This window comes from Papio anubis, chromosome 8 (assembly GCF_008728515.1).
Source record: "Papio anubis isolate 15944 chromosome 8, Panubis1.0, whole genome shotgun sequence".
NCBI classification, from domain to species: domain Eukaryota; kingdom Metazoa; phylum Chordata; class Mammalia; order Primates; family Cercopithecidae; genus Papio; species Papio anubis.
In genome coordinates, this window is record NC_044983.1 from 21,614,479 (window position 1) to 21,627,432 (window position 12,954).

General features: G+C 50.1%; 1 pseudogene across 1 annotated transcript; it reads right to left on the bottom strand.

Annotated features, from left to right (window-relative positions):
* Window positions 1-1,203: 1,203 nt before the first annotated feature.
* LOC110743919 lies at window positions 1,204-4,500 on the bottom strand (annotated as a pseudogene). The gene has a single exon (XR_002523733.2). The product of XR_002523733.2 is annotated as a dnaJ homolog subfamily C member 5 pseudogene (transcript).
* Between the last annotated feature and the right edge of the window lie 8,454 nt (window positions 4,501-12,954).

Sequence of the window (12,954 nt, forward strand, 5' to 3'; positions counted from 1 at the left end):
TGCTGTGTCATATGTACACATATGTACACACACAGACCCACCACAGCCCATACTCACAGCATGTGATGATGCGAATCGCTGCTGGTAAGGACAGTAAAAATGTAGCTTTTGCCAATTCCACAGTATAATTCACAACCTAAATAACAGACACAGGCCAGTCCTGTGCCACACAGGTTCGCAGCTCCAAATACTGGCAAAGGGTGAGATTAGTCACTTCGTGTCCCCTCACGAGATGTCCCCACAGTAGGATGCACTGAGCCAGAGCTAAGGGAGGGCGGACAAGCCCCACGTCAAACTCTGCCCGCAGCACCCGGACCCTCCAGTGGCAGTCTGCATGCTGGTGCCCCTGTGGCACAAGGCTCACCTGGAACAGAACGCTCTGGTCTCGGCAGGGCAACGGGTGCCACCACGGGCAACATGTGGCACCTGAGAGCAGCCTCGACTGTGTGAGGCTTCAGGGCTTTTCCTGGACGGCAGCAGCCAACGTGGAGCTGAAGCTTCCTGCTGGGCACGTGCACATGCCAGTTTCTTTTTCTAATAGGTCCTCACTGGGTGCTGGCTGCATTAACTGAACATCAGAGAACTGGGAAAGTTCACAAACTCTGAGCAGTGGTATCTAAAGCAGTTTAAAAATAAAGCCAAAAGGAAGACAAATCCCAGTCACTGAGTGGAGACAAATCTACACACCAGCAGCTGCCATGAAAGGGCCCGCGGCGCTGCTCCTACGCCTCCTGCAGGTCGGAAGCAGTCAGTGCTGCCTGGACCCCCATGTGAACCAGACAGGCCTCAAAGCACAACGACCCCAGCAGGCCCCTGGCAGCACCCAGCAGCAGTGTCCAATGGGACATTCTGTGCCCACGGCCACAGTTGCTCACAGCATCGTCCACAGCCCAAGAGTGAGGAGTTGGGGTCCCATCACTGTCACCAGCAGTCAGGGGTGCTGGGGGCGTCCCGATCTGTTCGCACATGGACAGGGAGGCGTGTAAGCTGCCCCAGGGGACTTACCACCTCTCTTAATTAATAGGGAAACAGTCCACTCTGGAAAAGAGAAAACCTGGGAGGTTCTCTTTCCTTGAATTAAGACAAGGCCTTAAAACCAATAGGGAGGAACACCAGAAACGGTTTTGCTTCCGGGTCAGGCAGTGGGAGGAACTCCAGGCCCCGAGTGTCTGGGCTTCCTGGGGGTCTTATAATCACAATGTGAGAATTGTCATGGCCATGATTTATTTAGGTTTTACAAATTCTGCAGGGACTGGGTTCCACAAACCTCCAGACCTGCTCCTCTTTCCCACTCTACCCCACCCTTTGCAGGGAGCTGCATGGTTCTAAAAAATGGTCCACTGGACTCTGTAACTGAAAAGTCACCTGGCAAGGGACCCATTCTGATGGGTACCAAAGGGTCTTGGAGTGTTCTAGCCACAGAGCTGTGTGCAGGCGCAACAGAGGGCCCGGTGGGGCTGAGCCAGGACCCCCGATGGGCGGCTTTCTAGTTTAGGTCCAAGGTTAGAACCTGGCTCTTTGCGAGTCTGGGGAAAAATAACTCACTTCCTAAGCTACATCTACAAAAATCACAAAGACTGAGTACAGCTGGCATCTCAGGCTGAACTTGCTGCTGTGTCGAGCGGCGTGAAGGCACCCCACCGTCTCGCTGCCTAGCATTTCAGGACAGGCCAAAGAATGAATTTCTTATTCTTTTAGGAGAGGTCTGATTTTGACAAATTCTTTCTAACTTAATATCACAGTACATAGCTCTCCTCTCATCAAAGGTCTTCATGATCGTTTTAGGGAGAAAAACCAAAGAACAGTGGGATGAACAAAACTGCCCCAGGACCTGGTGCTGGCAGCCAGCTCATCACCCACATGGGGCTCTGCAGTAGGGGTCAGCTGAGGGCCCTCAACCAGCAACCCGCTCCTAAGCACGTCCAGATTTGTCCTCATATCCATGTCTTTTTTGGCAACTTCCTGGTGAACCTGAACCTACCCCTCTGCACAGCCTTGGGTGGGCCGCTGAGGGCAATGAGTGAGCTGGGGCCATGAGTCAGCAGGCAGGCAGGGAAAAGGAGCCTCAGGAGGCTCATCTGGTTGGTCCGAGCCACAGCCATGACCCACAGCCTCTTCCTCAGCTTCACCTCCACTGAGAACTCTGCAGCTCTGCAGTGGCCACCATGGACGTTCTGCAGAAACCAGGCCCACTGGAGTCTGCAGCATGGGGCCAAAGGCAGGCCCAGTACATCAAGGGATCAGAGCCACAGAGTGGGGGCAGATCTGAGCCCTCGGCCAGCACAGGCACATCAGGCTCGTTTCACCTGTTCCCCTACCCACAAGGTCTAGGACAGACAAGAGACTGACTTCCAATGGTCCACACATGGATTCTGCGATCTGGTTGCTGGCCTCCCAGGGATCCAACCCTCCTGAGCTAGAGGGTCCCTCTGGTCCAGTCAGTCCTTCCTCCAGGGACCTAACGAATCCGACTCTGCTTGAATAATCAATGATGGGGCAAAGGCAAGTGGGGCAGATGGGAGCTCTGGCAAACACGGGAGGAGGGGTCTTGGAAGAGCCCCTGTCTGCAGCAGCTGGGTGCTCACACATGGACAACCTACCCTCTGACTGTGCTGATCGGGCTGGTGCTACCATCTGTGGTTGTAAAGGTCCAAAAAAGGCTATGGAAAGGACAGGTGGGCTGGAAGGAATGTGGAGAATGACCCCAGGATAGGGGAGGAGGAGACTGGCCCCATCAATCCAGCTCACAGCCGGGAAAAGTGCAGGAAGACAGACAGACAACTCCAACGTGGGCGAAAGACACACCTCCAAGGACCGGAGTTGCAGAGTCCATGTGACAAGGAGACCCAGGATAGAAACACTGTGTGGAGGATGCGATGTCAACCTCGGAAGGTCGGAAGGGGCCTCCTACGCTTTCCACACCAACTTCTCCCATGGGAGAAACCCTGCCACAAGGCCCAGGAAACCACAGACCCCAAGCCAGCTGTGCCCAGCACAGACACCGAGGAATAATGGTGATGCCGGTGACACCAGGAGGATGTGGCCCGTAGCGCATCATCAGCTGTAGGACGATTGGTGTGTCTGTGGCCTCCCTCTCATCAGACTGCAGCCTCAGGGGACGCTTAGAACTCTGTCTCTGTCTCCTCGCCCTCAGGCGCCTTGAGCTTACATTTCCCGCAGCACAGCAGCGGTTGAAGCAGCACCACAGAAGTAGCAGTAGCAGCACCTGAGGAGGCTGCAGAAGACAAACAGGGCCTTGGCCCACCCGCTGGACAGCAGGAGGTAGGTGTTCACGTTCTCTTCCCCAAAATGTTCGGCCAGGTAGAGCCCCAGCGAGCCGTAATTGTCATAGATGTTCCTTTTTGTGGCGTCCGTCAGGATGGCATGGGCCTTGTTGATCTCCTTAAACTTGTCTGTGGCCTCCGGGTTGTCAGGGTTCTTGTCGAGGTGATATTTCGAGGCAAGTTTCTGATAGGACTTTTTAATGTCATCTGAGGTTGCGTTTTCATCCAGCCCAAGAACATGGTACAATGATTCCCCAGAGGTAGATAGTGAGTGCTGTCTCTGGTCTGCCATGTTAGGCTAATCTGCCCGTCCGCCAACCCTCCCGCAGGCTCCATGGCTCCTGCTCCCTGCTCTGCGGCGCTGCTGGGCAGCGGCCGATGCACTCCTCAGCCTGGAGACCCCGGTGGCAGCAGCAGCGGCGGCAGCAGAAGGTGCGGGTGCAGCACCGGCAGTGGCAGCAGAGATGCGGCAATTATTTTAAAATAAAAAAAATACCTGCTCTATGGAAGGGGAGATTGATGAGTTGAGAGCTTCCTGGGGTTGGGTGGAGACAGGGCTGATAAACTGCTGTCCATATTCAAGGGCCTCAAGGCCCTACCAAATTAGGGGCTCCCTGCCCTAAGTTGTCACATAAAACAAACTCCCTCCAGCCAGATGCAGCCTGGGCCCCTGAAAGCCCAGCTCAGGATGTGGGTCTCTCCTAGGGTTGCTGGAGATCTTCAGGGAGATAGGGAATGTCCTTCTCTCAGCACTTTCTTGCCCAGGCTGCCCCGGCCACAAAAGTCCCTTGTCAGGTTCATTACCACCTTCTACTCCTTTCCGGTGAGTGCTTTTATCAGCAGTTTTTTTTGATAATGATGATGGGGATGGGTGATAATAGCTTCCTGAGTTCTTACGAGAGGTGACAACGTGCTAGCAGCCCTTGCTCTTGGCACCTCCTCCACCTTGGGGTCCACTCTGGCAGCACTGAGGAGCTCTTCAGCCTGCTGTTGCACTGTGGGAGCCCCTCTCTGGGCTGGCCGAGGCCGGAACCGGCTCCTTCTGCTTTCGGGGAGGTGTGGAGGGAGAGGTGAAGGTGGGAACCAGGGCTGCCAGGTGCTTGTGGGCCAGCTCGAGTTCCGGGTGGGTGCGGGCTTGGCAGCCCCACACTGGTAGCTACTGGCTGGCGTTGCCCGCCCCAGGCAGTGAGGGGCTTAGCACCAGGGCCAGCGGCTGAGGAGGGTGTGCTAGGTCCCCCAACACTGCTGGCCAGCCTGTGCCATGCTCGAATTATCGCCAGGCCTCAGCCGCCTCCCCGCAAGGCAGGGCTCGAGACCTGCAGCCTGCTATGTCCAAGCCCCCCACCCCCAGGTGGGCTCCCACGCAGACCAAGCATCCCCAACAGGCCCCGCCCCCTGCTCCACAGTGCCGGGTTCCATCCACTGCCCAAGGGCTGGGGAGTGCCTGCGCACGGTGCCAGGACTGACATGCAGCTGGGCCCCCGGCCCCCACTAGGGGAAGCCAGCTGGGCTCCTAAGTTGGGTGGGGACTTGGAGAACTTTTGTGTCTAGCTGGAGGATTGTATATGTGCCAATCAGCACTCTGTGTCTAGTTCAGGCTTTGTAGATGCACCAAACAGCACTCTATATTCAGCTAATCTGGTGGCGACTTGGAGAACTTTTATGTCTAGCTAGAGGATTGTAAATGCACCAATCTGTGTCTAGCTCGGGGTTTGTGGATGCACCAAACAGCACTCTATATCTAGCTAATCTGGTGGGGACTTGGAGAACTTTTATGTCTAGCTAGAGGATTGTAAATGCACCAATCAGCACTCTGTGTCTAGCTTAGGGATTGTAAACACACCAATCAGCATGCTGTCAAAAACAGACCAATCAGCTCTCTGTAAAACGGACCAATCAGCTCTTTGTAAAATGGACCAATCAGCAGAATGTGGGTGGGGCCAGATAAGGGAATAAATACAGGCTGCCGGAGCTAGCAGCGGCAACTGTCTGGTGTTCTTTTGTGGGTTGTGGTGGGAGTTGTTCTTTCGGTGTTTACGATAAATGTTGCTGCTGCTCACTTTTTGGGTCCGTGCTGCCGTCATGAGCTGTGACACTCACTGCTAAGGTCTCCAGTTTCACTCCTGAAGCTAGCGAGACCACGAACCCACCTGGAGGAGTGAACAACTCCAGACGCGCGGCCTTTAGGAGCTGTTAACATTCACGGCTACAGTCCGTGGGTTCATTGTTGAAGTCAGCAACACCAAGAACTCACCAATTCTGGACACAGTTATGACAGGCCAATCATGTTACACAGAAGATTTCCTTAAATCTTCAGAACATTCAGTATGTTGACACCTTATGAGACGTACACACTTGTCTTCATTTTACAGAGGAGAAAGCTGAGATTTAGAGATAAATTGATTTTCTCTAGATCCCATTGGCAGTTGTCAGATCTGACTGACTAGCTCTGAAGTCCTTGCTCTTAACCCTGTCGTGATGTAGGCTGGATGCTCCACTTGGACTTTAGCCTGTAATGCTGTCTTCTCCTCTTGAAGGAACCAGCCCACTATATAAAATGGACATGACTTTGTTTTTCACCCCCAGGTTGGAATGAAGTGGTATGATGGTGATATCGGGTCATTGCAACCTCTGTCTCCCGGGTTCAAGCAATTCTCCCTCAGCCTCCTGAGTGCTGGGATTACAGGTGTGCGCCACCATGCCTGGCTATTTTTTTTTTTTTTTTTGAGTGGAGTCACGCTCTTGTCACCAGGCTGGAGTGCAGTGGTGCGATCTTGGCTCACTGCAACCTCTGCCTCCTGGGCTCAAGCAGTTCTCCTGCCTCAGCTTCCCAAGTAGCTGGAACTACAGGCAAGCACCACCACGCCAAGCTGATTTTTGTATTTTTAGTAGAGACGGGGTTTCACCATGTTGGCCAGGATGGTCTCGATCTCTTAACCTCGTGATCAACCTGCCTCTGCCTCCCAAAGTGTTAGGATTACAGGCCTGAGGCACCACACTGGGCCTAATTTTTTATTTTTAGTAGAGACGGGGTTTCGCCATGTTGGCCAGGCTGGTCTCAAACCCCTGACCTCAAGTGATCTGCCTGCCTTGGCCTCTTAAAGTGCTGGGATTACCAGCATGAGCCACTGAGCCCGGCTTGGACATGACTTTCTTACATCATTCTCCAGCCATCATTCGCCAGGTACCCTTCTTCCCATACCTCCCTGAGATCTGGGGCAGCAGTTTCAGTGGCGTGTGTGTGTATGTGTGTATGTGTGTGTGTGTGTACACCTCTGTATTTCATATATACACTCCAATCATAGCTTTCCATTATCCAGTGAATGGCATTTAAAGGGTGAAATTGAAGCGACATGGACAAAAGTCATAAAGCTTCTGTGCACAAAATACATGGGATATGTTCCATGTATTTGTTGTTGTCTGTATAGGTGTCTCATGTGGGCGGAAGATGCCCGACTTTTCCCTGTATCAGCCTGCGGCACCTCAAGGAGTGCCTGGCACATCACGTAGACGCAATAAAAATTTTCTAAATTAATGAAAGAAAAAACATGAATATTTCAATGATATCAGAATCTTAAAGTTTCAGTTTCTTCATCTGTAAAATAGGTATGATTATTTTCTTTTCTGCTAGACTGAAAGCTTCTTAAGGGTGGGGAATGGATTGTATTCTGGGTCCTGTCCCTAACACCAGGGGCACTGCTAGGCACATAGGATGTACTCAATCAAAGTCAACTGGCCAAAATGAATTCCCTGAAACTCCCAGGTGAGGTCTGAGAATGGAAGAAGCAAGGCCTAGAACATGCCCTGGACCGACCTTCCTCCCTCCCTCACTCCCTCCCTGCCTCCCTGTCTTTCTCTCTCTCTCTCCCTCTTCCTCTCTTTCTCTCGACAGAATCTTGCTCTGTTTCCCAGGCTGGAGTGCACTGGCACAATCTCTGTTCACTGCAGCCTTCACCACCTGGGTTCAAGCAATTCTCCTGCCTCAGCCTCCCGAGTAGCTGGGATTACAGGCATCCGCCACTACCCTTGGCTAATATATATATATATATACACACACACACACACACACATATATATATATATATATATATTTTTTTAGTAGAGATGGCGTTTCACCATGTTGGCCAGGATGATCTTGAACTCCTGACCTCAGGTGATCCACCTGCCTCAGCCTCCCAAAGTGCTGGGATTACAGGCGTGAGCCACTGGGCCTGGTGCCCTGCACATTTTTTAGAGAAGAACATTTTGGTGTTAAATTATTGAAATAAATTGTATCATCTGCCCCCTTACTGCAGACTCTCATGTGCAAAGTCCACGGAAAAGTGGTCCCTGGAACCCACAACCAAGCCTTCTGGATCCCAATGCCAATTTCCTTACTCCTACTGGTTTCCTGTTTATTCCGTCTCCATTAAAATGTCAGATGCCTCCAGTGTGATCATTATCTCACTGCTTATTATTAGGGATAAGCAGAGGTTCACTGAGTGCAGGTATAAGGCACAGGATTGACACCTTGGAGAGGGCCTGCTTCAGGAGTTGGAAGAAACACCTGCCAAACTTAACCTGTCAGCCACAGCCACGTGGCCAGAAGCTGTTTTCTGAGCTCACCTAGGCATTAGCACCTCGGTTGTTGACCCCTGGGAGGGGATTTCTTAAAAGTACCTTTCTACCGTTTTATCCCTCTGCCCCCATAGCTTGTCAACATCCCTTCAGCTTGGTGGCCTACCGAGTTTCCACCCAGCAGAGTGGCTTGCCCCACACCAGTGGCTCGCATGGGCCTTCTTATCTCCTTGGCCCAGCTGAATCTTGGTGAGCCGGTAGCGAGTTATGGTCTGGGCATTCTGGAGGAGCCAACTTGCAGGGTAGCATCAATTGCTGGGAGGGGTCTGTGGTCTGCAAGTCAAATCTAGAGGTATGCAGCAAAGCCAGGTCAAGGCAAACACTGACTATTGCCTTGGAGTTGCCTGAAGGGGTAATCTGCGGCAGGAGGGTGTGTGAGGAAATGGGAGTAGTGGCCCCGCCCATTTCACCTTGGTGCCAGGGTGGAGTTTGCAGACTAATTACAGGTAAAGGAGCTTAAAGCTTTCTGCATTGCTTTCTTCCTCCTTGGTCGGCCTCACCTTCTCCTCCAGAACCACCAGGACCTACAGCAGTCCCACGGTGCTCCCCAGTCTCAGGGGTGGTGTCCCTGTGCTTTACTATGTCTTTCCATTATGTTTTCATTGTTTCTTTTCCTGCCCCATCTTGGTGCCCAGTAAGCCTATCCCCCCATTACAGAAATAACTACAACAGAAACAATTTAATATTGATGAGGCATGTCAGGTATGCAGTATCTTATTAAATCGTCAAATCACGTGGATTGGGTATTGTCATGCCCATTTTATGGTTGGGGAAATTGAGCCTTGGAGAAATTGAGAAACTTGTCCAAGGCCACCCAGCTGGTAAGCGGCTAGCCAGAGCCCCCAGCCACACCTGCCCATGTGGGCCTGCTTCAAGGTCTGGATCACTCTGGCATCTTCCCAACTCAAATCCACCAGTTCTTCATTCCATCAGTCAGCCCTTGCAATCAGCAAGTGACCACAGAATCCCACCATGGGCCCGGGCACTTGGGGGGACATAAAAGAAGGCCAAGCCATGGCTTCTGCCCAAGGGGAGCTGAGGAGCTGGCTGAGGAGATAAGACGAAGACCCATAGAATAGTGAGGGAAGAAGCCAGACGGTGCTGAGATGATTTGATTTGCATTTAATGGCTACAGAGCTGGAGTGAGAGACTTAGTTTCGCACACATCCCCTGTGTGAGAGCTGCCATGCCACTGCCCTTCTCTGGATTTCAGTTTCCCTGTCTGCAAAATGAGGGGGTTGTCCTAGAGGATTGTACATATACAAATCATACTTCCCTGTGATTAAGTCAGCATACCCCTCTTAACGGGAAAGTGGAGAAACTGAGGCCCAGGGATTAAGACTGTCCCAGAAAGTAATTGGAGCAAAGCCAAAAAGTAAAACCAAACCGAGATTTGACCCATAGGAGAAAATCGTTGTGTTGCTGAGAATAGGACTCCACACCCAAGAGCGAGCCCTGGGAGCCCTGTGAGTGCGGAAGCGACTCACTGACTTCTCGACGCTTTTGTGCCTGACAAAGCCCTGAGGGCGTCATCCTGGTGTGGATTTCCCCTGGTTCTTGGGCACTCAAGGAAAAGCAAATTGGTTGATTCTGATCCTTTCACTGCCAGGGTGCTGCGGGGTAGCCTGGGAGTGAGCAGGCTCCCATGAGCCATTTCTAAGTCATTTTCCTTAGAAACAGGAAACAGTGTTCAGGTTTGGAGGAGTGACTGAAACAAGACACCGAGAGGTTAGGGGTTGGAGGATGGGCTTCATCTGTCTGGCTGTTTTTCCTTGGAGGCAGCTGGATGCAGACGCACACACAGCTCGCAGTGTGTTCTGAAGAAGGAAGCATTTGTATTGGCTACACAGAGAGGAGATCTAGAGTGGTTTTTTGCATTCTTTTGTTGCAAAGTCCTGTTCTTAGCTGTGTTGCCTGTTGCTTCCAGGCTGACACAGGCCTGCTGATCCAGGATGAATGTGTTTTGAAGTTGGGTGAATGTCACTGCCCCTCCTTGCCGTGTCTCATAACAATGATTAGTTATGGTGCCGGCTTAAATGTGCAGAGCATAAAACCACTTCCACAACACTTCACAAACAGTACCTCGACTTGTATATAATTGGAGCAAGATGGGATATGCTTCATAATGTCCATTTCACAGATACGGACATTGAAATTCAAGATTTTTTTTTCCACTGAAAAAGGTCTATTCATAATAAAAATCTTTACCTAAATTCTATGGGTGAAGACATTCTCTATCACTTGAGGAACAGACATCCATATAGTCCGGTATTGAGAGGTGAAGCCAGCTGGATTTCCTGGGTCAAGTGGGGACTTGGAGAACTTTTCTTTCAAGACGATTGTAAAACGCACCAATCAGCGCTCTGTAGCTAGCAAGAGGATTGTAAAATGCACCAATCAGCTCTCTGTAAAACGCAGCAATCAGTGCTCTGTAGCTAGCAAGAGGATTGTAAAATGCACCAATCAGAGGGATTCTAAAAGTAGCCACTCGTGGGGAGGATTGAGAAAAGAGCATTCTGATAGGACAGAAACGGAACATGGGAGGGGACAAATAGAATAAAAGCTGGCCACCGCCCCCAGCCAGCAGTGGCAACTCGCTCAGGTCCCCTTCCACGCTGTGGAAGCTTTGTTCTTTTGCTCTTCACAATAAACCTTGCTACTGCTCACTCTTGGGTCTGTGCCATCTTTAAAAGCTGTAACACTCACCATGAAGGTCCGTGGCTCCATTCTTGAAGTCAGTGAGACCATGAACCCACTGGCAGGAACCAACTCCTGACACAGTATGATACCCAGGTGATAGAGGTGAACTCAAATGACCCTTCCTGTCTTCCTAAGTCCCATGATCCCATATTATCTCTTTTCTTTCATCTTCTTTTCCCTCTTTGATCCCTTTATACCCAAAGCCATTCTCTACATGAACTTTCACTCTCCACTCCAGCTAACGATCTGGTAGACCTAGGGCTTTATACACTCAAAACCCTGTTCTCCTCCCAGCTTAGGACAGAAACAATAGCAGAGCAGGCTACATGCACCTTGTCTCTTATAATGGCGTAAATGTGTATGGGTGAAATGCTCTCAGCTTTTAGAAAGTTAGAAAAAAAGCTGACAGCCAGGCACAGTGGCCCATGCCTGTAATCCCAGCACTTTGGGAGGCCGAAGCAGGAGGATCACAAGGTCAGGAGATTGAGACCATCCTGGCTAACACAGTGAAACCCTGTCTCTACTAAAAATACAAAAAATTAGCCGAGTGTGGTGGCGGACACCTGTAGTCCCAGCTACTCGGGAGGCTGAGGCAGGAGAATGGCATGAACCCGGGAGGCAGAGCTTGCAGTGAGCTGAGATGGCACTGCCACTGCACTCCAGCCTGGGCGACAGAGTGAGACTCTGTCTCGGAAAAAAAAAAAAGCTGACAAGCATGACTTCATACCTGAGAGGTGGGGTGGGAAGGGCAGTCATTTCTTAAAACACTTACTGTGCCAGGTATTTTGCATAGAGTAACCCATTTATAATCTCAGGGACAGCCCCGCCCGGGAGGTTTTATTACTCCGCAGATGAGGAAAGCAACTTGCCCAAGGTCACTCAGTTAATAAGTCAGATCTGGGATTTCAAAACGGGTCCATGTATTCTTAACCACTACACCCTGCGGCCATGGAAAAGCAGGACTCGAACTCCGGCTTCCTCACCATCCATCTAGCACCTTCACCATCAGGGCTCCCCACTCTGAAGTTTATCTTTGTGCTATCTCTAAAAGAAGGCCTTTGTCAGTGCACACCGCAAATCAGATCAGATGAGCACTGGGGCAGGCTGAATAATGCCTCCCTCCAAAGATGGTCTCATGCTAATCCCTGGAACCTGTGGCTGTTAGTGTATATGGCAATAAGGACTTGCAGGTGTGACTAAATTAAAAATCTTGAGATGGGGGACTATCCTGGATTATTTGGGTAGGTTCTAAAAGTAATCACAAGGGTCTTTGTAAGAGGGAGGCAAGAAGGTGAAGGAGGAAGTAAGAGGAGTGAGAATGAAAGTAAGAGGTTGCAGTGATGGCAGGTGGGGCTGGAGTCCAGGCGACTCCGGGAACTAGGAGAAAAAGGAAACACTCTTCCCCTGAAGTCCCAGGAAGCGATCATCTGGGTGGTTGATTTCAGTTCAGTGAAACTGATTTCACACTTCCGGCCTCTGGAACTCCAGTAAGAGAATCAGTTTGTTATTTTAAACCCCCAATGTGCTAATTTGTTAGGATAGCCATAATAAACCAATATAAGTACTGTTTACCTACCCAGGGGATTAAACTATTTAAAGCACTTAAATGTATCCTTTTATATGAAAACAACGTGCAGTAATTCACTGTAAGCAGAAGCCATGATTGCTCTTAGGCTGGCCCTTGGGTGTTTGAATTAAAATGTATCTTTTTACTTATTAAAGCCAAAGATATATTAGGTCAGGCTTTGCAAGACTAATTTTTTGTTTGTTTGTTTGTTTTTTGTTAAGACAGAATCTCCCTCTGCCACCCAGGCTGGAGGGCAGTGGTGTGATTTTGGCTCACTGCAACCTCTGCCTCCTGGGTTCAAACAATTCTCCTGCCTCAACCTTCTGAGTGCCTGGGACTACAGGCACGCACCAATGCCCGGCCAATTTTTTGTATTTTTAGTAGAGATGGGGGTTTCACCATGTTAGGCAAGCTGGTCTTGAACTCGTGACCTCAGGCCTCCCAAAGTTCTGGAATTACAGGCATGAACCACCTTGCCTGGTCTGCAAGCCTAGTTTTTGTTGGAGATATAAAAGTTTTTTCATGTACAGTATTTGAAAGTAAGAAATTTAAAATCTCTATACCAGACATCTACTAATATTCACTGTATCAGTGAAGGAAATATACTTTAATACATGCAGCAAACACTAATATTCTTAATAAAGTGGAAAAAATTCATATATTAATTGGTATCACCTTTGTGTTCAATTCCATTCTGTTGAAGAATTATTCAGTCATATATTTCTGTCTTGAGTAGAGATGTATGCATAGAAATATATATATCTTTTGGGCACATAATATAATATA